This window comes from Kryptolebias marmoratus, linkage group LG3 (assembly GCF_001649575.2).
Source record: "Kryptolebias marmoratus isolate JLee-2015 linkage group LG3, ASM164957v2, whole genome shotgun sequence".
NCBI classification, from domain to species: domain Eukaryota; kingdom Metazoa; phylum Chordata; class Actinopteri; order Cyprinodontiformes; family Rivulidae; genus Kryptolebias; species Kryptolebias marmoratus.
In genome coordinates this window covers 24560690-24586274 of record NC_051432.1, presented here as the reverse complement: position 1 = coordinate 24586274, position 25585 = coordinate 24560690, and the positions used below count along the sequence as shown (strand labels likewise).

Below are 25585 nucleotides of genomic sequence, written 5' to 3'. Positions count from 1 at the left end.
AAGATGGCCACCTCAGTTGGCTGTGGCAGCCATTTCAAATTGGATTGACTCCAAAACCTTAGAAAACACAAAAATGTCTAGAACCAAATTAAAGCTACTGAGCTAAGATTTGGTGTGGTAGTAGCACAGCATCTCCCTCAACACATTGTGTGAATGTTTTTGCTTAAAACCTCAATCCTATTTGCATGTTAGCAAAATATCTACCATGTCTGATTTTTTAGTGACTGCACTAAAACTTGACCTTCTACTTGTTAACAGCCCACTGAGATGCTTCACCTTAATTTAATTCTTGAAAAAATCTCAGCCTAATCCCTGCCTGAGGGGGTCGTGCTGAGATAAACTACTCTGTGTGCTGGCGCCGTGCTCTCTGTCAACACGAGCTTGTGCACGAACAGCTTTTGCGAACAATCGTGTATCTAGTCAAGCTTATTAGGAGCTCCAGTGCTGCCTATGTGTGAGTAGGTGTGCACTGCGTTCCCTAAGCCGTGTGTGGGCAAGTCTCCGAACAACCTGCCCGCCATGTGGCTAACGAGCTCAGATTAATTACCTGAACTGAGTGCCTGCAATTCTCTGAGCAAGACGTGGCGTCTGGCACGACACAGAAGACTGATGCACTGACAGACTCAGTACACAGCTGCTGCAGCACCTGAGGACACCTCGTGAAGAAATGAGCCAGCGTGGAGGAGAGGGGCAACATAAATGTTTGGTGTTTAGGTGGGAGGATTCAAAGTTTACTTATGAAATGCAAAACGGGCTAAGCTTTCAGTTTAATCAAACCTAATACAATTAAAGTCCCGGCGTTCTTTAATGGAATGCATTTTATGTCAGAGTTTTCGGATTTAATTTTGCAAACATTGGATGAAAAGCTTGACTCATCTTGTGGTTTTTGTCCAGAGGAGTTGGCAACTGCTTATCTTTAGCTAGAAAACGAGGGATTTTAGTGTTGAAAACAAGTAAAGAATGATTGTGGTTTGAGGTAAAATATAGACTTTCAAAACTTTACAAAAGGTTTATGTTGTTCGGTGTGGAAGACTCCAACCTTTTACTCTGGGACATGGGGATGATAGACTGAGTATCCAAGGCAGAAAACATTAATATGACAAACTCCGTAGTTTCTAGAAACATAAAATGACTCCTTTTTTGCCAAGGAACTGAGGGCTTTCATTTTCTTCTACCTTTCTTTCATTCTCTCTCCCCCACCTTTGGACAATCCCTTTAACCCCCATGTTTTCCAGAGGCTAAAAGAAGAGAATGCTGGTCACAAGTGACGTGAAAGAATGAGTGTGTGCGCTCACAAGTCCATGATTAGCAGCAGCTCTGAATGAACAGGCTGGGTTTGGTATGCACAGAAGCCCCTTGTTTGCCCTGTGACAAGCCCCAGAGCANCGGGGGTGGGGAGGTTGAGTCTTTGCCTCCGAGTGTGTGAATGTGTAACAAATACCTGGAGGTGACAGTCAATGAGAACAGCTGAAAATTACTCAAGCTTTTAGTCTAGGAAATTAAATCCGAAGAAAAGAAGTCCTGTATGAACAGAAAGCAAATTAAAAAAAAAAATGCTTCTGCTCAGGGAGTCTAGATAAACCGACAAATGATTGTAATCTGTTACTTCTGGTTAAAACCAAAGATTAAAGTCTTACAGAGACAAGAATCTTGGGTATTTACTAAGACCAGAGGGCAAAGGTGAAATCACAAACTGATGTCGAATTCCTACTTCTTCCTGATTCTTGTGTTGCATTTGCACGGTTTGACAGACTGTATTTGCTGTCACAGATTTTTACGGGATAACAAAAAGCCCGAAGCTCTGCACTCATTTCCACGAACACGAGTTTCAGTTCCTTAAATAATAATGGTTGCAAATCAGCATAAAAGGCTAACCTCAAACAGACATATATAAAGACAATAACTTTGGGAAACTCTCTGAAGAGCTTGTTTTTTAAAAGGCGAAAGTGGAATTCAAATTAAAGTTTCTTCCCTTTAAATATTTACATTCTGTTGCAAAACTTACAGGTTATTGCAATCTCTTGCAAAGGTCTCCTCCCCCCCTCCAGATGCACACGGGTCTTAAATAATTTATGCTTTTCTTACCGCATCTTTGCCGATGATGCCAGAACCAATGCAGCATTGTCCAAACTGTACTCTGGGATCACAGGTATGATTAAAGGCACAGTGAAATGCTTATCACCCGCCAGAGTTTTAGACAAAGACCATCTCATGTTTAGAAATATAGCAGTTTTGGTGAAACCATGAAAATGACATTATGCACAATCTCATGTGATATCGCAGGATGTCATGTTCAGAGGATGTGTTGTGAACGACTCTCAGCTACTACCACATCAAATTTTAGGTCAATATCTGTAAAACTGACTTATATAGTCATTATAGTCATTTTCATGCTTTTAAGGTAAGTTGGCAGTGGCTGCCATCTTGAACTGAGTCGACTCCAAAGCTTAATCAGTTGGAAACAAACATTCAGTGATTATTTTTTGCAAGTTTCATGACAATTTAGCCAGTTGGTTCATGATTTATTTTGGTCACAGACACAAACAGTTTCACCTGAGATTCTGCAAAATGTTATTTTTAATAAATTTTAACCAAAACAGCTACAAATCTATTCAATTCTCAACATAAGGTTCAATTCAACCAATCTATTCGTTTCAGTAATAAGCCTTCGTTTTTCATTTAGCACTACATCGTGACGTGTTGTTGTACTGGCTGATAACTAATTAATAAACTCATTAATATGTGATCAGTTAAAAATAAAATACATTAGTCATCTTGTGATGAATAAATGGTTGCATTAACTCTCCCCCTAAATATCCCCAAGGCAGGAGAATAATCTGTCACAGTTTACACAAATAAAACACTAAAACTTTTTTCACTTTTGTAATGTTGATTAAAGATGTTGTTCAGCATTGTGCAGTATTTTCCCACCTTTCAGTCTTTCTACAAAGGTAAGCTCCTGATCTGCAGGCTTCAGGATTTTATAAAGAGGAGACCAGTGCCAAAGTGTTCCTGTAAACATGTCATTTTATGTGTATCAAGTGAATCATCTGATTTTTGTGAGGTAACCAAAAATTTTTTGCTGCAGAATGACAAAACCATCCTGCTAAAATGAAAAACACACTTAGAGAGTAAATTTATATCATATACTAACAATTTTAGGGGACATTCCTCTTTGCAAGGCACATCAACAAACATTTGTTTTTGGCCAAACTCCACATTCAACACTGGTTGTTTGATTTCACCATTGTTGTGTTTAATTATGTTCCTCTTGTAGCACAAAAAAACAGTCTTTTGTGTTCTGGTCACAAAACACTCCATATATTACTGCACATTTGTATTCTAGGCTCAAAGTCTGAACCATTAAAATCTTTGCTCTTGGCTGTTTAGGACATATGAAATCTGGGAATTCAAGCTAATTCATCTTTTGCACTTAGTGTGTGTCACTCCGGATAAAAGCTTCAGATAAATGCTTGAAATGCAAATGATTCACTTAATGGGCGTAATTTAATTAGATTCTGCTCACTGTGGTGGAAATGAACTGAAGTGACCGCTGCAGAGGAAACACAAGAAAATCTGTAAAATTTGCACTTGTGGTGATTCTGGAGGTTTAGTATTTTTGATACTTCCTGGTGGGCCGTCTCGACCGCTGATTGGCAGCTCCTCGTCACTCCCTCTACACCTGTGGCAGATCAGGCTCATCAGAAGGCAGCTGGTACTTAAGGCCGTGGTGGGAACCAGACCAGCGCTGGAGCATTGTTTTGCCTCTGTGGACTACCTAACCTGCGTGGACCCAGTCTGGTCTGCTGTGGACACCTGCCTCGGAGATAAGTTGCCTATCTGTTTGCCTGTGCCTGTCTGCCTGCCTCGTGAGGGATACTTACCTACTGCCTCCTGGAGAATCTGCCAACCTGTTACTGGAAAATACCTACCTTTGGACTCACCTCCGTGCCGTGGATCATCCTTCGCACAGTAAGGCCTCCCNGAAATACTTACCACGTCCTCTGCTTCCAGGTTCCTGGTTCCTGTAATTATTCCTGCTCCCGATTCACTGTAAAATAAACTCACTTCCTATTATCTTGGTCTCCCGTGTCTGTCTGACGCCGAGCTGCTCATTTTAGAATATTTACGAATCCTGACAGCACTGATGTAAACATTATTCTTTTTCTGGAACTTTCCTCCTAAATTAGATCGAGTGTGAATAAAGTTAGAAGGCGACCTTCAGAACGCCGTAAAGATCTGTTCAGGGTGTGGATCAGCAACAGGAAAAGCCCCTCTGGCAATAATGTTAAAACTAAAATTCCCCTGGAAAAAAAGATGGGGCAATATTGGGTTTGCTTTCTTCCTTTAAAATTTGGCGTCCCAGCAGTCTGAATAGATTACTGAACGCACACACACACACCAGGACTGTATGTACATTTATCTTGTGACACGCTGGTGTGTGACTGTGCCCATGTGTGGAGGTCCACATATGAGCCTGTGACTGGGGAGTAATTAATGGTTTCTCTGCTGTGGAGGCTGCAGAAGCCACAATTCAGGCGTAGCATAAAGTTCGGTGTTGTGGGTGCATCAGTGGTTATGTACAGAGAAGAAAACCATACAAAAGAACCGTGACCGTCATCTTTCACTTTTTAACACACAGCCAACATGCTTTAATACTAAAGAACAAAAGCTTAATAACCTGTAACAACAGCTTAACCTTCTGATGTTCAGGATAAAATACAATATATTCACCTTTTCAAAGAGTGTTTCATTGATTTTACAGTTTAGCCTGTAGATACCTTGATTTTTCAAAGAAAATATGAAGGAAATTGAGGGCCTAGCATTCCTTCTAGGAATGCAAATTGCCAGATTTTTAGACTAAGATCCTCATCATTTTGATCAATCCTTGAAAATAACATCTGTAATCTCATGCTATGCGTTCTTTTTCTTTTCTTTAGTTGACAAACCAGCGCGTTAACACCACCTATTAGGCTGGAGTGTCCCCGTAGACCCCTGAATCAAATGCTGTGGGGCAGATGACCCAAAAAGATTATAAATACAAGCCTGTTTGTGATGGCAAGATCCCAATGGAGCATATGAGAAGATGAAGACAGGAAATCATGTTGAGGCCTTGTGTACACACTTATGACCAGCAATGACTCATAAACAAACAAAAACAAATTACTTAAAATAAGTTTAAGTTCCTTAAAATGTTGAATAGGAAATTTTAATTAATTTGAATGTGTCTGCTAATCACAAATCCAGAAAGCTTTCCTGTCCTAAAGGGAATCTCAAAGACTGTTTTTGCTTTGGTCGGCGGTTCTTAGACCAGGTATTTGACTGAGCAAGTTAAAAGTGGGCTTCATTTTTAGTGCTAAATACCTGGGTTAAAAAGACACCAGATCCCCCTCAGTGCTGTCACGATCCTGGGATTTTTGTGTTTGTTTTGTAGTTGGAGTTTATTCCTAATTGTTGTGTTTCTAGTTATTTATCAAGCCTTTCTTTTCTTTTTTGTCAAATCTGGACATGTCCCCGTGATCAGCATGTTTTCTGTTCGTTTCCTGTCTGTTTTATTGGTCATCCTTAGCTTCAGGTCATCGGTCACACCTGCTCCGTATGCTCCTTCTGCTCACCTGCTCACACTCAGTAATCACTCCTCCCAGCATTTACACTCCCTGCTCACGGTCACTCTTTGTCAGATCCAACTGGTGCCTCTCGGGGGATTTTAGGGTTTTATTTTGGTCTCCTGGTCCTTGTGTTTTTCCAGTGTTGAGTTTTTTGCTACCAAAATTTTACTATTACCTTTAATAGTAAAATTTCTTGTTACTCTGCTCCTCTGCTTTGAGTCTTTACCTCCACCTTATGTCAAGAACACAAATTAGATGATTTAACCACATATGACGAGTATCTGCTACATTACTATCAAAAACTTCTCAGTTGAATTAAGGACATTTTCAGTTTTTTTTTACCAGTTAAAAATTCATTGTGGCAACATATTTAGTTTAGAAGGACAAAACTCGTTAGCCATAAAGATTAAACTCTATCACTGAAATGTGAGTCAGATTCAGTTTGTTGCTGTTTCTGGTTTAAAAGTTTCTTGAAGTTCCTCTTTACACTCTCAGATAAAAGATAAAACAGAACAATGTTTCCAGTTCCGTGCAGAAATATTTTTTTTGATATTCCTTTTGCAGAGGAATGAGAACAAAATACGCCACTCAATCCTTCAAAATCATCTTCAAACAGCTTTCTGTCCGCAGTCCTTCACTGATTTCCCGCTGGGTGAACTCTGGGAATTTCCAGACGACAACAGGAATCTAAATCACGCGTCTTACAAACAGTTTATCAGAACTTTATCTCTCAAGAGCATGAAAGCCGTTTGCTAAGCCATGAGAAGATACTGGATATTCTCCTGCTCTGTCTCTTCACGCTCGTCCCTCTCTTATAGCGTCCTCTTATTTCCCTTATTGAATAAACCTCAGAACTTTTCATCTCCAGCTCTGAAAGGGGCCGATCAGGCGATATCTGAGACGCATTTTGCAAGGGCATGAAAAAGTTTTACTCCTCCTGCCACACACCTCTCTTTTCAGCCATGAAATGACACCCTCATTTAATCAATTGTGAATCATGAAATTTTGCACAAGAGACCCCTTTTCTTTGCACTTGACAGTGATTGAACTGCACAGCCATGCAATTCTATTCACCACGGCGATGAGAAGAAAAGGGAGCGGGGGAGGGGCTGCGTCAGTGTGTGAGCGAGGGGATGACGACAATTTCCATGTGACATCATGGGCCCCCGCTGAATGGAGCTGCAACACAGGGTCTCTATGCATTGAGGCCCCACTTAGAGGAGGTTCTATAGGGGTGCAAAAAGCGGTGTGATGTGGGTGCCAGAGACGAACGGCCCTTCACAAACATTTTACACAGGCCCCAAACAGACAAGTGGATAAGAATAACCCAGTAAAAAAGAGGGAGGGGGCCGTGAGAGCGATTACAAGAAGAAGAAAGACGTTAAAGAAGCAAGAAGAGTGTTGGGGGTGGGGTATCCCTTTCTGTTTGAATGAACTGCGCAGTGGGGAAGACATAAAGGTATGATGTGTTGAGTCTTAGCTGAGAGGTCAGGCATCAGCAAGACCCCTGTGTGACCCCGACTTAAGGGAGGGTTAGGTTTTTAATGTTAGAAAAAAAGGATTTTTATGCTCATTTTATTCATCCCTGGTTCCGAACTGTATTGTGTGTTTGTGTTTGAATGCATGAGGTGCAAATTTATTACAAAGACACATTGTGGTTTCACTTCCACAATACAATCTGTGGACAAAGCCTCCAGAAGCACATTATTGTGTAACTTAAGTGATGAGGAGAAGTCAAAAATGTCGTTTGGCGTCAAGTTTGACCCATTTTATCAATCTGTTCAGCTATAGAGAAGATGGCAAAAGAAGTGCAGAAGTAACAAGGACTTTTGTTTACAAAGGCTTTACAATGTTCTAAATGTATTATTTTTTAAAATATAGATATTTCTGAACACATTTAGCCATGATACAGATCTATGGAAGGCAGAATCAGTTTTTAAGTTGATGGAATACCTTTTTATTGGATTGTAATAAAATTACAGACATCCATGTTTTTGACTTGTATGAAATGAATTGTGGTTTAATTTGGCTTATGCTATAATGTTATTCTAAGGATGAAATATTATTACTTTGGTGATTTCTTAAGCTTTTCATCCCAAACTATTTACATTTTTTTAAATAAAAAAATCACTTTTTCCTACATAGTGTTTTGTGGTAGTTAGTGCAGTTTATTTTTGTTAAGAGGTCGTCCAAATTGGAATAGTTTTTGTGAATACTCAGAAGTTTTTCTTGTTTCAGCCTTGTGTCCACACAGAAATGGCATTTTAGGGGCGTCAAAATAGTATTTTTTAGAAACAGGTTCCACAGTGAGAAAATCTTTAAATTCCACTTTTGTGGGTTTTTCTTTTTTCTTTTTGCATTTTTGTAGAAAACCAAACCATAATCATTTAAAAACACTCATATCACAGCAAAGGTTCGGTCTCGTCCCGCTCTCTGGTCCCGTCTAACTCCAAAAAACACTGAGAGGGATGCATTATTGCTTCAAATTAGCTCGTTTTAACTAGACTCCAAATATTCAAAACTGCTTGTTTTTAATGAAAACATTTCTTGAATTGTTGCTTTATTCACAAGGATATTTTTAGAAATGACAAATAAAAAGTTCAACTTTGGAAAAACTGTGTTTCCATGTGGACAAGACCTAAACTGATACAGTAAAAATACACATGAGCAATTTTAAATATGTAACGGGATCTACATGCTAATTGTAGATGGTATCTAAAAGTACTAATTTAGACTCCAAAGGAGAAAATGTCCTCTTTCATTAGGAGAACACAATATGGTTGTACTGGTCGTTGTTTGTGAAACACTGCATTACAGCCCAGCTAATATCAGCACCACTTGAGGATATAAAATATTTACTGATGGGATATTTTTGATTCAGGTCACAAACCAATAATGACTTCTTTACCAGACAGAAACAGATGAGGCGGTGTTGTGTGAATCGTAAGTAGCACGAGAAGGAAGATGTTGGTTAGGTACTGTATCTGCTGAGAAAATTGAGGGTGAAAATCTATCAGGGTGAAGCAAAAATGTTTACTGAAGCAGAAAAACTCTCAAAATGGCTTTTTTTTTTTTTTTTTTAGAATTCTGAATGGTTGAGTTGTTGCATTTACATTTGCTTAATGCATTTGGTATGCTGTGCAGTTAAACATTTGTCTTGAATATAATTTTCCAAATGATTATAATCAATTCATTTGGAAGTCACATCATGTGGTCAGATTTGCATTTGCACAACAAACACACACGACTAATGAGTTGTTTCCAAACAGCTGTGATACAGAAAAAAAAAGCATGGCTGTGGTGTAATACGGCTGAACGGTTACCCCCGAAATGACAAAAAGTAAACTCTCAAAACAATCTAGAGTTTCTGAGAGATGTGATTTAAAACTTTCCTAAAGTCACCAACGTCTAGAGAGTTATCTATCCAAAGGAATGACAGGAAGATAGAGATCAGAGGAAAAGAGGGAAAGCAGTTTTCAGGGGAGAAAGTGAAGGTGAAGAGTTAAGCACCTCAGCTATAAGCAATAACAAGAGCACAGATGGCTGATAAGATCTTTTGCTTTGACATCCAGATCATTAAAACTTCCAAATGATTGAAGCCAACAGTCCAGAACAGGTTCTCAGGCAGAAAAGAGACATCAGCTGCTTTACAAACCAAAAATAAATCCGATATTAAAAAAAATCCTTTTGTAAAAAATGTTTCAGTTTTCTTTTACTGTAACTGTGTATATATAATGTGACTTATTTTATTTTGTGGTGAGCGTGACTGCGTCTAAGGAAGAAGGTCGTGAGAACAAACCAGGCAGAAAAAAAAGCTAATGTGCTTACAACTACACTTCCTTTTAGTGGTCCCGTCTGGTTGTGGAAGTGAATCCTCACAGACCTTTAGCAGAAATAAAACTGATGACAGTCAGACAAATTAAACAGTTTCGATGTCTGTGACTAATCCCGTTGTATGACTGCTGTGCAAAAATCAAATTTTACAATCATTCATCTGTAGAAAATATATTAAGAGGTAAAGTTATGGACATGTGTATGACAGGTGAGTCCTTTTTTTTTGCACAGATCCATTTAATGAGAAATCACTTCAGGAAACAAAAACAAGATGGCCAAGGCTAAATGTTGAGTTTAGAAAATGGACTTGTATGTATGGTTTCTGCTCTTTTTCTGTGTGGAGTTGGCATGTTCCTCTTTTGTCTCTGTGGGTTTTCTCAAGATGCCCCTGTAAAACTCCCAAAAAAAGCACGGCTATTTCTGTGTGTGAGTGTGTGAATCTAAACAGCCAGCGTAAGAAAGAATGGTTGGCTGCTTCTTTGATTGAATCCCTTTCCAGGGTTTCCCCCTCCTGTCCTAATCCTTTGCAGGAACAAAGAAGGATAGTAAATTAATAGATGGACTAACCACATGCACACAGCTTGGTTTTAATTCACGACTCTGTTATTAAGACTTTGTCTCCTCTCATCTCCATCTATTTCACACAGTTTACAAATGATTTGGACACTAATCTCTCACTGATGAACAAGGCTACAGGACTATCAGCCACGACACTACTCCATTTTATACTCCAAATATACTCCATAAGAACAGCTTTAATGGACTTATTTTTATTGTTTTGTGTGTTTTAAGGTCAGTTAGCTGCGGCAGCCATCTTCAGTCAGGTTGACTCTAAAAGTAATCACTTGTGACTTGCTGAAAGTTTCATTAAAACTTGTAGTTCATGAGATATTTTTGTAATAAACAGACACACAAACACATGCACACACAGGCCAAAACATTATTGTTCACCTACTGCCTGTAGGCAGCAGGCGTCAATAAAATACACTGCAGTATTTGTGCTGTAAGTGCTGAAAAAGAACAACTGTGTTTTGTTTCTCATAGTGGACCTTTCAATATTATTCCCACCTCAAAACAGCATGGAATTCTCCTCTTCCCCCCACTCAAAAACCCCCCACCTAAACCTTTTAAACCTGACATCAAAAGCCATTTGTTGCCAGCAGGGCTGCCTGACCAGGCCACACCCAAAACAAGTTGCAACACAATCTGGTCAGATTACAGCGTTCACCTCCTCTCTTTTCTACCATTAAAGAGCACCTTAATACCCCCCCACCCCCCACCACCACCACCTGGTTGGCATCAAAGTCTAAAAACCTGGCGCTTTGCAGGAAGACACATCAGCAGCATTTTTGGCTCTCATTTCCTTCTTCACAGCGGGGGTGCAGTGGGACATGCCAAAGCCTCGGATCAGCGGGAAAGAAAAATAGATGGAGGCAGACAGGGAGTCTCTTTTGGAGCCAATAATGTCCATAATTTGTCCATAGACTGAGGAAAAAAGAGACAAAGGCAAGCCCTCAGATACTACTAATTCAGCTGAAAGCACATTTATGATCTTGTGTTTATTATGTGTGTGTGTGTGTTTGTATTACTGTGTGTGCACAATTAGCAGTGGTGTGTTCCAGCCATCTTGTTTGGCTGCGGGGTTACTGGTTACCAGAACTCCATCATCAACCCCCTACCTCCATCCCACAGCTGCAGATGTGCAGTTTGGCATGACATTGGTACAAAGAACAGGACAGATGTTTACACACATGCACACAATGATTCACACAGATGGATATGTGAGCTGCGCTGGTCGTGATAGTCTGTTTGAAAAATCTCATCCTGCAGAGATGCAGTACACTCGCTTTTTCTTCACTGTCTCTCTTCCTGTCTCGCCTGCTGGCCCTGTATGCCCTCTACACCCCCACCATATGCTAATTACTGGAAGAGAGCTGTAATTTGTAAATGATTTAACCTTTTAATAGCAAAAAGATGAGGTTGGATACAACTGAGTCCCTCTGGATATGAAACTGAAGAGGAAAAATAAGGATTTAGACATCATTTCATTGTACTATCCAATTATCTGTGGGACTCATGCACCGAACTGATTCGTCTGTTGTGTGTGTATGCCTGCATGTGCACTTGTTGGTGGATTCTTACTCGAGGATAAATGTATGTGCATGTTGGTGTGTGCGTGTGTGTGGCTTTCAAAACAAGCTGGTGCCAAGGCTTAGCTGATAGGCTAATTAAGATCACCACAGGGAATAAATGTTTCCTCTCTGCCTGCCATTTGTCACACCTGGCACAGAAATGTCACCGGGAAAAGAAACACACAGACAGACACGCACAGACACTCACATACACTGGGAGCCGGAGACACAAAAGTGGGAGAACTGCTGAGGCAACAGGGCTACGGCGTGAAATTAAGCAGGAGCGTGAAAAAAGCAGGAGGGAAAGTGAAAAACCAGACAAATGAGACAGAGACATATAGGAGAAGAAAAGAACCTATGGTTATGGAGGTAAAATACAAAAAAAAAACACTTGCTAGAATAGATAAAGCAGAAGTACAGAAACTTTCTGAACTCTGCTACACAATAACATCTTTAATCAAACAATATTGAGCTTCATTGAAATAAATAACATGAAGAGAGGCTCACTATGACTACAACTGTGAATATATCCCAGCATGTTACAAGATTATAAAAGTATAGAAAGTCATAAATCTCGGCTCCTCACTGCTGTGCCACATCTAACAGGCATTTTGTTTTTTCCTGCTTTGTTCTGTCTTATTATGTTTTTATCAGCAGCTAAGGTAATGGTCCTTGAAGCAGAGAAGCTGCGGTTTTTGGTAAACATTTTTCATTTTTTGGCCTTAAAAGGTGGTCGCGCAGCTTGAAAGCGCTGTCTTCAAGAGCAGGATTTTACATCAAACTGTATTATCAAAAACAACTTTTATTGGCTTTAACATTCCGTCCTAAATTTGTGTGATAAATCCTTTTGTAGATAGTTTTAGTTTTATACAGTCTAAAGTTTATCTGAAGCTGCACATACAGTGTCTTTGCCATTATATAGATAACTGAAAGTAAAAATGATCTTTAATATACTTCTAATTTTCTAGTGTCCTACCAGCTTTTACAATGATTTTGTGATGTCTCCCACTTAACATTTTTGACAATATTTTCTTGTAAGTTAGCAGGACTGGCAAAATTAGCAGAACCACTATCACAAGCAGGTACATTTTTACCAGCTGTTACAGAGAAACAGATGTTTGCTAATATGATTGGTTGAATTTCAGCGATGATAAAACGCAAAACTACAACAGTCAAACAAATGCAAAGCAAATCTGTTACTATGAAGGATGGTTTCTAAATGGTCGTGTTTTTGGCCCAGTTTAGCTCTGATACTTCAGTGTGTCCTTAGCTATTGGGTTGCATTCAAAAAGTCCTAAATACATGTGCAATGGCCTTAATGGGAACAGAAAATGCTTTCACATTGGGCCCTTTTTATCCATTTGGTTCGATACGCTTGGTAGTCTGGACACAATCTGTCCTGAGCCAAGAAATAGGACCGCCTACTGAACTGGTTCAACTGCTAACTAATTAACCATAAACAGCCATTCTTGGGAATATTCTGAATATACAGCCTTTTATGTTTTTGTTTTTTTTCAGCTAAAAGTTTTTATGAACTATTTTTCAGAATCCTTCTTAATAAAAATGTTCATTTTGTTAAGAATTTATTAATTAAAGTGGATACAGGTGTACAGGTGAGTTTCTATTCAGTTTATTGTTTGTTCTGATTGATTTTAGAGCACATTGGACCCGCGGTGGTCACCGTAGAGTAAAATGTGCTTTATAAACTACAGGAGAACAGTTTGGGCAGCGTTATGTCGCATTATAGGAACTAAGTTAAACACAGTGCAGATGTAATGCGCACAATGGAGTTGTGTAAATAAAAACAGCTGACAGCTGTCAGCACACTGTGGAGGTTTATGGGGTGAAATCTTTGGTCTTTGCTCTGACAGTTAGGTAATTTAGCATATAATGAGATAACGCAATAAAAATGCTTCTCAAATGGCTCCAAACCACATTAATGTCCAAATAAAAATGTAGCTCAGATGTCTGGATGTATGTAATTTTTACACAACCTTCAGGTTTGCATTTAGTGCTAGATGTGAACACTACAAATCAGAGTTGTCCACTTTCAATCAAATCACCCAAGATTGATACAGACGGCAGGTTTGAACAGCCTCATAAACTTGTTACTGTATCTGTATACTTTTAAACATTTTGGAAGCATATTTGTAATTTGTCAGATTTTATTATTCTTTTCTCCTTGTTTAACAAGAAAAAAGTGCCCAAAACATAAGAATAAAACCAGTTATGCCAGGTTACATTACAACAGGATATATTTCATATGATAACTGCTGGTAGGAAAATACAGAAGGCTGGAAAATCTGTTTGTTTCAACTCACATTCCAGTCTGCAGTGTTGCTGCTGATAGTGTTAGATGAGAACTCTGATGAGGTGATTCAGTCTCTTTCTGTTGGAATACCTAATAGGAATTCACGCTGGTGCATAATGAATAATGCAAAATTACCCTTTTTTTCGTACGCTATTTAGATTTTTATTTTGTTTAATGGTCCTTTTCCTGTAATTCTAGTGAGACTAATCATTTTGTAAATTATTCAAAACCACAAAATGTCAAACAACTAAAAAAGCTTAAAACCTGTAAATAACAAACCGAATGTTATAAAACCTTGTAATCACACTGGAGTTTTGTTTTAATTCATAGAAAATTACATGGAAACCCTGCAGCATTCAGCTTTTGGGTCAAACCAGATACCGGTTTATATTTGTTCCATAAAAAGATGGTAATTGTGACACTAAGATCCATCTGTGTGTCATTTCACTTGTCTCATTCATTGACATTGTTGTCACCATGATTCATTTGTTGTAACTAATATGACGAGCAACAAGTGGATGGAAGCAGGCCAGCAGAAACCACAGAAGTCAGTCCGACCTTCTCATATGAACTACTATGTTTGCTATGCGATTCGCTCTTTCAGACTCACACATTGCTGCTGCTTCACACTGAAATCTGGTCTTTATTACACCTGTGACAGCTTAAGTGAAATGTAGCCCCACGGCCATTGCAACCCTATCTATCACCAGTAACCACTAGCCCAGACCTGCCGCTGCTGCAAGACGCTGCACAGAAGATTGGAGCGCCACACAGAACAATCCACAGGTGATTTGAGTTCTGGACAAATCATGACGAAAGGAGATCATATGACAGCTTGGGAGGAACAGTAAAGAAAAAAAGTGAAACAAATAACCTGCTGGTTGTTGTTTTGGAGCCCAGCGGTGAAGTAGTTGCCTTCTGATCAAACACTACATGCTTGGATTTCACAGTGTAAGTCTGAGCGCTGGAGTGCGGCAAGAAAGTGCTGGGGGGTAATTTGCTTTTAGTTCAGCTCGCTTGAAAATATCAACTGTAACTACTATTCATTTGCAAGCAATCATCGCCAAATAGATTAGATACAACTTCCATTTCGGTGCAGAAGTTTGACACTGTTAAAACTTTGATGGAATCTAACTTTCAGAAATGATTGCAGTTGAAAGCAAAGCGAGTGTATTATGCACAACAGTGTGACAATGCACACTGATGTACTGTCAAAGTGGCTGCTGTGCAGATCAGTGTGGCCTGGAAGCTTCAGTATTACAGATACGGCACCAAGAACAACTGTTTTTTTTTTTCAACTTCGAGAAATTCATGCATACTGCTGTATGTAATTAACAAAGATCACTTCAAAGGTAAGTAAAATCAAAAACTGTGTATACTGTAGTATACTGACACCACAGACCCACTGATACTTGTGTTTTTCTGCCTCTCACCAACAATTAATCACCCCTAACTAATATGAATATTGGTACCAGATGTCCTCTCCTCCTTTCACCCTTCTACTGTTGCCTCTAGTTGTTCATCTAAATTTTCTCTAACTCTGCGCTGACAATAGACACATTATAAATACTGTCATCTCCTCTAATACACACTCCAAGCAGTACGACAGCATCCGTATGGGCACATCCTGTCCAGCACAGCAGAAAAATGTTGGTTCCATATGGAGCTTTCCCAAAGGAGAAATGTATCTGACAAGACTGGTAGAGTTATGATGCTAGCTTCAAGATGCTAACAGCCTAGTGACTTTTAGGGTACTACAATTTCTTAAAGGGATACTGTTTTTTTGTTTTTTGTTTTTAAAAAAGTGAGGTTGTGTGTAATAATTATGATCAAACAGTATCTTAACAGTGTTACAGCAGTCAGAGAATAGCTGCTAATGAGGCTTGTTTGAGAGCGAATGCCTGTCACCTAAAATATCCTAACTCAAAACATCTATCACATTTGTGTTGAGATATTCATGTTAAATGGGCGGCTCATTGTGTCCTGTCTGATCAGCTGTAACTTACAGCTCTGTGGTCTACTCCCAAAACAACTAAAAACAGTAAAACTGACTCATATGAAAGTAAAGACAACATGGTTTTTTTTACTATAGAGATAAGATGTTTTATAGGTCTGGTCATACAGAAACAAAACTTGTGGTTAGTCCTGGGGGACTCAACTAATCAAAGGCAGGATATTTGTAGCCGTCACAGTGATAGCATTTAACACAGTGATGGTTTAACTCAGTGGTCTCCAACCCTAGTCCTCCAGGTCCTCGAGGACCAGGATTGGAGACCCCTGGTTTAACTGATAAAATACAGGCAGTGAAAGTAGTTGCAAATGTGACAGAGTGAAAAAATACTAAATACAACAGTGTTTTCTGAAACTGTAAAGCAGGTTTTGAGTTGTTTTTGATAGCAGGAATTTGCTATCAGAGCCTTGAGTAGCTGGGCTCTGGGAAGTTCACTAATCTGTCTGACCACTGACTACAGCAGATGAAACACTGACTGCTGAAAAGTTCTTCACATAAATTCATTAAAGAACAACCAAGCAATTCCTTTAAGTTGCGCAGATCAAAATGTAAGACCACATTAAAGCCCTGTAGTTTATTGTCTTGTTAATTTTAATGTTAGTTCCTTAACAAAATTACAATAGAACATCAGCTGTATAAGCTACGTCACACCCATTTATTAGCAGACTTTCTGAAGTTTCACATGCCTTTGCTAACTCCATTTGGTTCGTATTAGGAAAGGGCCACAGTTCCCATGCAGCAGTGATAAAAACCAAGAGCAAAACTCAGACCGTATTCTAGCCTCTGCTTCTTAATCTCCCCTCCTCCGGCTCAGCCTAACTGACATTTTCTTAATTTATTCCTCTCAGGAATCCAACATTTTAATTGGGTCACTCCAAATCTCCTCCCACGCAGTGTTATTCTAAAAAAACTTACAGAAAAAAAAAAAATCAGCGTGTTTGTCACTTTCTTTCTTTCTTCTCTCATTCTCTCCCTTTCTTTCTTTATCGTTCATGTCAGTTCAGCTCAGAGGGTTATCACACTAATGATGTTAGGTGTTTTTCAGGCTAAATCCTGCTGCTGCCAACAGTAAATACACCAGAGGTAAATACATAATTGAATCTTGCAAATACGGTTCTGAGAAGGTTTAAATAAAGACATCTTTTTGCAATTAATTTATGGTGGAAGGACTGGAAGGAAATTTCAACATTCCTTGCAGCTTTAACTGCGTATACCCACATTTAGCTTTTTTTCAGAGTCTTCAGGACACGTGAGTTTAAGATCGTATTTTTCAACATGTCCATTAAGTTCCCACTGCTCTGAACAGTTGGGGTTTATTAGTTCTGTATCAGAGAAAACACAGCGCGTATAATCGGTTAAGTTGCATCTCCGGTTTATCTTCAACCTCACTAGAAACACGAGTAAATTACTTTTCCTGCAATGCATCCAGAAAAGCAAAATGAAATCCTTTTAACATCGTCTACTGGCGCAGTAGGACATTTGCTACAAGTCAAGTGCTTTGCTGAAGGGGTCTGACACCACCAGGTCTGGGTGTTTCTGGTTGCAGTTCTCTAATAGTCAATCACTGGGTGAATGTTTCCTGACACTCCAAGCTGACAATCTGCTTTTAAACCCTGCTGTGTTGCACTTGAATGCCTTTAGGCAACTGTCACGTTTAGTTTCAGCAGTGTGGGTACCATGATTATAATTTTCTGAATTAAGAACAGAGTGCTGTCACTTACTAAATGTGTTACCACTGTTTTTTCTATTTTCATTTCATGAGAGTTCAGGTAAAACTTACAGCATTCATGGCATATACAGTAGATCTGAAAGGCTATTAAGGCTAATTAGACACTGTGCAGGTCAAAGGTCAAGGCTGTTGCAGTCACAACAGGTGATATTTAATATGATTTTAAACAATAAATAAATTATGAGTCAAAAGGTTTATAGCAAACTTGATCAGTTAATATTCTGCTGTTGTTTTTGGCCAAACAACACAAGGTTACATTTCCATTGCAAAAAGATTGAAAACAAGTATTTAATAATCTACATATAATCTAAAATAGTACGAAAACAACATGTTAAATGCTGTCGTTGCAATGTTCTGTTCTAAACCTATATATGTTCTGAATAAAATTATAACAAACATTCCCATGGCTGCTAAAAAGTTTAAAATCTACATCAAACAGAAACAACTAAACAGTACATTTTCTCCACTTTTAAATACTAAGAATGTTGCTAAAATAGAAATGATGAAACACAGTGGCAAACCCTTCTTTGTCCCTTCATGTTAATGTCTTTTTCCCTTTTTCAGTTTCAGTTGGTGCTGGTTTTTGTTCATTTTTCAGTGTAAAACAAGCTGTTAATTATTTGTAAATTCCTACAATTTGCATTTTTTTTTCCATTTCACACAGTGTACCAACTCTTTAAATTTCCTTATGAATCATTAATAGAAATAATCTTCATTTGCAGGATAAAGTGACTTGTAAAATGATTCATATTTGCTCTCCCTCCTGTTGGTGCAACAACAAATAGTAAATAACTACAGCCTCAAAAAAACCAAATAAGAAATCCAGATCATCATTCTGTGTGGCTCTGAGCTCCAACTCTAGTAACATTTTCATAAATGTTATAATGCTCTTGCCAATAAACAGAATAAACTGCAGCAACAATATAACCTTTTGGATGAAAGAAAGAAAATAAAATAAAACAGAAAAGAAAGCTTAACAGAAGTGATCTGTTAGCATGCTAATGCTCTTTAAGATCATCACACTTTTACTCTTTGACCTTTACTCTTGATCTGAGCAAGCCTCAAACTCTTATGTTAGAATACATTAAGAGACAGTCCATTTAAGTATTTCCTGGTTGGATTTCCTTAACTTTTCCCAGAACAGCAGCCAGGGGAAATTTATGTCATCCATGTCCATTTGCACACACTCCATTCATAACCCAGATATGTGGCACAAAAATATCTAAACACCTGACGTTTTCACACACCTTAAAACATGTGTATCAGTTTACTCAGACTGTCTGCCCTTTTTTAAATATAAAGTTAAAAGCGATTCTTTAGACCTCCAGAGAAAGGACAGCCTGATCCTGTTCTACCACAACCCAACCACCAATCAGACTTTCCAATGGCAGCTCACAGGACTTTAAAGTTCAGTGCTGGTTTGTTGACTGTGCTTGGTGCTGATCCATAAGAATGAGTAAGAGCTACAGGGCCCAAGAATTACTAATCCATGACCTTTAAAGGGAGATAAGCTAAGTAAACCAGCTCTCTTTCCCACATTGCAGTGAGGGTTTTGAGTGTTGTAGTCTCATGTGCTTTGGGTTCAGCTAAAGAAGCTCTCTGCTACGGTAGGATCACGCTTTCTGCGCTGGACTGAAAACCGTTTCAGCCAGATGACTACAGCAATTATGTGGTTAACCTGGCAAGCAGCGGAGGCTAGCTGATTATTGCTACAGCTGAAGAAACAGAAGCTCAAGGCGGAGATAGCCAGCTACAGCGGTGTACCATGTGGCAATCCGAGAGCAGGCAGGAGCTAGGGTCCGTCTGTCTGAGAGGAAACTGTGACAGAGCCACACGGAGCATCCATCCTTTGTGTGTGTGTGTGGTTGGAATGTGAAGACTGCTTTGTGTGTGAGCGATCATGTGTGTTGGGGAATTGTGTAGCACTCCACTGCAGTAAAGCCAGATATCTGTCTCACCTTTACCAAAACACTTGCCAATAACCTCCATAATAACACCCACTGTCCCAAAAATACATAAACAGTAATAATTTAGGTTAGCTAATTTTTGTTATCTGGTGCCTCCCAAAGAAAAGATAATTAAAAATTAATATCGCCACAAAATCAAGTTTATTGTTTACGTTTCAATTAGATGATATACTTAAAAAGTAACTTTTTTATGAGGAATATGGTTCACTTTACTGATTTGCAGTTAATATAAAACAGACACAAAACCTATATTGATTAAATACCTTTCAGTAGAAGATAACCAGATTTATGTTTATGTTTATGTTTCTTAGGACTCTAATTAGGCAGCAGTCTTTATAGTTTAAAGGTAAAGACGAGTCCAAAAAAGTCCTTCTCAACAGTTTTAACTTAACTCCACATAGCTGAAATTATTTATATAAGGTACTGTTCAAACACGGGTGTACACAATATAACTTCAAGTGCAAAAGCAAGATAATAAAACAAACAAACAAAATCAAAATAAACTCAAATTCAAATTTGAAAATGTTAATCAACTTAAAGTAGAAAAATTTATTTAGTCAATAAAAAAATTTTTGGTACAAGAGAAGAAAACCATTTGTGTCAATTCAAATAATCAACCAACCTAACAAACAAATAAATAATGACCAATGAAACAACAACCAACCAAACATCCAACTAAACACTTAACTAATCAATCAGCCATACAAAAAATAACTAAACAACCAATTAATTCAACAAATAAACAACCAAATATCCAACTAAACAATCAACCATACAAAAACAACTAATTAACCAAATAAACATATAAACAAATTTACCACCAACATTCAACCAAACAGCCAAACAAACAAAAACTCTTTATGTCCCCTAATGTTCCCCATTCTCAGAGGAGCTGGTTGAAATACCCAGATTGTTAATTAAATGTGGTAAATAAAAGATGGAACGAGTCCTGATCCTGATCTGATTTCAGGCGGTTACATTGGGCGCTTTCATATCAAGTTAGTTAGTTTCCATGTGAACACAGTTGTTGACGAGCATGTGTGCCTCTGTCAAACATACAAACATGTTGTACTCACTGTGTTGTGGAAATATTTAATGAATAGTCTGCCATGTAAAACTGACTCTAATACAAATAGATCAAGCTAATGCTAACTAGTAAATATAGAAACCATATGGGTTTGTCACCAAAGTAAAGGCAGCTTCTGCTGTGCTAATCACTCTCACACAGCAGTTGCAAAGACTGCAGCTTTATTGGTAAATTTAAGCTACCATCCCCCTTTTCACAGTGTGAAACAGCTGTCCAAAATTTGATAGAATAAGCTGAAGAGAAACAAGAGGAAAAGGAGAAAACTGGACAGAAGCAAATGTGGAATGGAGCAATGGCTGATATCCATACCCAGAGTGACTGAGATCAGATCCCCTAGAGCCGGGGATTAGGTTTGTGATCCAGATTTCAGGCTGGATTTGGTTCTTTTTCCTAAAGCTAAACCCAATTGGAAAGTCTGGTTTGTGCCATGATCTTATATTGTTTGTTTGTGTGTGCGGGTTGCAGGAAACAAAGAGGCAGAGGGATGTGCTCATGGTCGTTGCTTGGTATTCAAAGTACGTTGCAGCGGTGCCAGCCACAGAAGGAGCAGTTAGCCAGTCCGGCAGCATCAATTTGTCAGCATAGCCAAGCAAAAAAAGCTCTGAGGCCTCTGGGATCCAAATCAGGGCACTGGCAAGAGCACAGAGTGCCTGGGGTGAGCCAGCAGGCACTAAATACACACAGCCGTACGCTGACATGCAAAATACCAAAGATGTACATATCATTCACAACGAGTGCACACTGATAGTGACACATGTGCGACAAATGTACATATTCAGCTCCGTTTAGTAGAGTTACAACACAACAAGATAAATAAGCACAAAGCTGCAGAATAATATTAACAGCTGCTGTAGTAAAGGGTCAAAGCCAGTGAATGTTACGCAGTCTGTGTTCTCTGAATCATCGGGTCTGCTGCAGGCTGAGACGACATGTGGAGCTCAACACACATGCTCACACACACACACACACACACGTACGCACACACAGAAAAAACACAGAGAACAAGAGAGAACTATCCCCTTCCCTGACCTTTGATGTTCAATGCTGCATACACATACAAACACACACACATGTTAAAAATGAGAGAAGCCAAAGGCGTCATACACTATACAACCCTTCATCCATTAAACATAAGTGACGCTACAAAGTGCTGGATTTCAGCAAAAATGTATGTTGTATGTGCGCCGACAACAGCCTGATAGGGTATCTCCGGCAACAAACACAACAGTTGCATTTCAGCACAAACTGTGCTGTTTTTTTCCCTCAAAAAGTATTTTTAACTATCTAATTTACATATTTTTAAAAATATGTCTGGGTGTCAATGTTGTGCTCTGACACATAAAGTAAAAGCAGAAAGACAGGTTCAGTGTGGGAGGTACAAAGAGCATGACAGATTTTGGAAAAATATCTTCAGCATTAGTTAAAGCATCGCTGAAAGAGTCATTTCTCACAAACAGCATTTGCTATCGCTTCATGTCACTTCTTTTATCAAGCTAGCTATATATAATAGGCACCTGTTGTTAGCTGGTCTTAGAAAGCTAAAAGGATGATGCTTTGGGCTTAAAATAAATAAAATGCATTAGTGTTCAAGGAACACTGTGAGGTCTGCAACAAATATCACTGTTAAAAATAGATAATCAATAACTTGCTAAAATTAAAAGCCTGCTTCTTATTTCATGCAAGATGGAGATTTTGAAAACATTAATAACTTCATATTGAAAAATGTCTAATTGTGAGTTATTTTGCCAGCATTGGTCACAAATCTTTGATCTAAGGACACACTGACTGTCAATCTGAGGAAAAGACAACATGGATTTTGTTTCTTACTGACAGTTCTTTATGATACTTTTAATATTACACTTATAAATAACTGAACATGACTCCCTTTGAATAACCTTTATATGTAAGTTTGTGTATGGAAATTCTTGACTATTTCTGTTTTTTGCATTGAAGATAGCTATAGCTAATACGTGATTATTAAAGTATAAACACTTGAATAATGACGAGAAAGAGACGCAGAACTATAATTTCAATATACTGCTTCTTCACAGTGTAGAAATAAAATACAGACGGTATGATATTAAATCAGAAAGGTTGGTTTGAGGCTACTGGGAAGCCAGTTCATGCTTTGCTCCTATATTAGTGTAATTTTGAGGTGGAAAAAGCAGCAGCTTAAGCCTGTGTCTCCATGGTGATGGCTGGGTTCTGGCTTCACAAGTAGCTATTATGTTTATGTACAGAGTAGTGTTCTGGTTATTATTGGGCTTTTGGTGCTTCCTGTTGACACAGTGGCACATGTCGCCATCACATCCTGTTAGGGAAACAATCTCAGCTCGAGGCGCACCTTTTCATTTGATGTTGTGCTTCCAGCTGTATCAGCAGGTGGTGCTTGGTATGATGAGCACTTTTAGCATCTGCTGAAACTTATAGGGCTCAGAAAGAGCAGTCGTCTGATGGTCCTGAATCTAAATTCTAAGGAAGGTGATTCAGATTCACATCAAGTTCTAATCTGCCCTCTAGCCACGCTGCACCTAAGTCTCATGAAATTTAGCCCGTCTTTATTTGCATAATCTTGTTGACAGACAAACATAGAGACTCAAAGCATACCTCCACCTCAGCTCTACTCCAGACGGGGGGATGAGAAACTCCATCTTACTGATAAGGACCGAGCTGGAGGGGGTCATGTGGTGTAGAGGTAAGATAAAGCATCTCTTGTCGCGCTCATCTGAAATTGCCGATGTTAAAATCTGCAGCGTCCGAACAGCCAGACGGCAAAGTGACTTTAGAGCTGAAGAGGAAGCCCTGACAACAACAAAATTACCTAATCAGGTTTGCCTAATCTCCATAAAAATGTCATGTTCCCAAAATATGATTAAAGCCAGGGTAGCGCTTTAAAATTAATCGTTTGACATTTTCGGTAATCTGCTTATTTGCTTTCCTGCTGAGATTTAGATGAGAAGATCAATACCAGTTTAATGACTGATTTAACCAAGCGGTCACTTCCAGTGAGCCTAACTTGGCATAAAAGCTGGAAACTGGAGGGGGAACAGATATCACGCCCACTGATAACAGAATATTTTCCCTAATGAACACGACTATTTTTGTTTGCTCTAAAATATGACATTAGGGGTACTAGTGTGTATAAACATGTAATTTTGCGTGGTTCAAAAATGCAGCCATCCTGTTGGTGATCAAATCATTTCAGGAAAGAAATTAAAGGCCTAACATTCCTTAAAGAAATCCATATGGCCCACCATCTTTCAGGCCAGAGTTTTTATGTTGAGAAATAATGCAGGTGAAGCGTTTGAATATTGAAAGTAAATAAGTAAATAAATTCATGTGGAATGTCATGTGATAGTGTGAGATGCCACACTCCAAGAATGATTTGCAAATGACTCTCAGCTTGAATTGGGTTGAGTCCAAAAGTTACTGAGCTGCAGATTTACATTCAGTGATTAATTTCTGAGTTTCAGTAAAAAATGGTCCAGTATATCATGAGACAGACGCACAGACACATGCATGCACAAACAGACAAGCCAAAAACATTGTCACCTACCTTTGCCTTTCGGTGGTTGGTGATAAATCTGTTCTACAAGCTATAATCCAGCAATAAAGCAAAAACAAAATGCAGCAAAATAATTTAGTGGAAATAATCACCTTCCTGTGCATTAATCTTCTCTGCTGCCACCAGACATAATAAAATAAAGTCCTGTTCCTTCAAGCAACACAGTGACATCAGGCAAACAGTTACCAACTCATTACAGCCCTCTTCTATAGCTGTTAAATTACAGGCATCTGTGTCTTTTAGGCAAATAGACTTGAGTGCTAAGCAAGCAGACATGCCCAGGCTGAATCATAATTGCTTTGACCAAATCTCTTTCTCAGCAGTTAGGAGAATTATGTTTACACACTCGATATATCACTGGAACACAGTCATATTAGCAAAAGGCTGATCTCTATAAAACATATCAAACTAGTCACACGCTGATGTTTATCCATATGGTACAGTGTGTGTTTTGGCTACTTTATGCAAGCAAAGACATTTTTTTTTAAAGTTTTTAAACAAATTGTGTCTTTATGGCAGGCTGCTATGGCATCAAAGTGTCTACGATTTAAAATTTACTCTTTGCTGAGAAAGGCATCAACACAACGTTCGTTCATTCCTTCGACCTTTTTCAAGTTTTAAATGTTTTATGTTTTGTTATAATCAGGCCTCAAAGATTAGTGCTATGTTGACAATAAATTAAAAAGAAGCCAATTTGAAATAAAAACTATTTCCAGCAGTCACCATGGAGAGGCCTGACCCTAACCCTCTGCACAAGAACTGTAAAACTGATTGAATTACAGCCATCTTTGTATTTGCTAAGGTCAGTTAGTTGAATTGGGTTGACCCAAACTGTTAATCAGTTTTAAATGTACATCCATTGCTTATTTTCTCAGAGTTTCATTAAAATCTGTTCAGAGGTTGATGAGATATTTTGCTAACATACAGACAAACAAACACACAAAAGCAATTCCATTAGCACCTGCTCTTCATGGCAGCAGGTGATAATTACATGTTCTTCCACCTTTCATTGTGACTGGCAATAATAAAGTCTGGCTCAAGACTTTTGCATGGAGCTGTAAGTAGCAGATGTCCTCATGTTTCCCTCCAAAAAAAAACATTAAGCAAAAACCATTTAGTCCGTATGAAATTATTGGAGGAATTTTGAAAGACTTACAAGGTCTTAAGAAATATTCATTAGTGCAGCAGATAAGCTGAGAATTACATAAATTATTTTTGTAGGTTTATTTACCGGGGTGAAACAAATTTCTCTGGCAGCAGCTCAGGAGAATCCTGAGGACAAAGGCTTTAACCCGCCGCTCCTGAAAGAGTTACCGTGGCCATTTGGAGGGGAGAGAAAG

At 38.7% G+C, this 25585-nt stretch overlaps 1 protein-coding gene and 1 long non-coding RNA gene across 2 annotated transcripts in view; one reads left to right on the top strand and one right to left on the bottom strand.

Annotated features, from left to right (window-relative positions):
- Positions 1-25585, bottom strand: part of xylt1 (xylosyltransferase I) — an 89637-nt gene that overhangs the window by 48394 nt on the left and 15658 nt on the right. The gene's annotated exons all lie outside the window — the stretch shown is intronic.
- On the top strand, positions 3647-4054 carry LOC112450539. The gene is made up of 2 exons (XR_003039187.2): positions 3647-3972; positions 4015-4054. It is a non-coding gene; the product is annotated as an uncharacterized LOC112450539 (long non-coding RNA).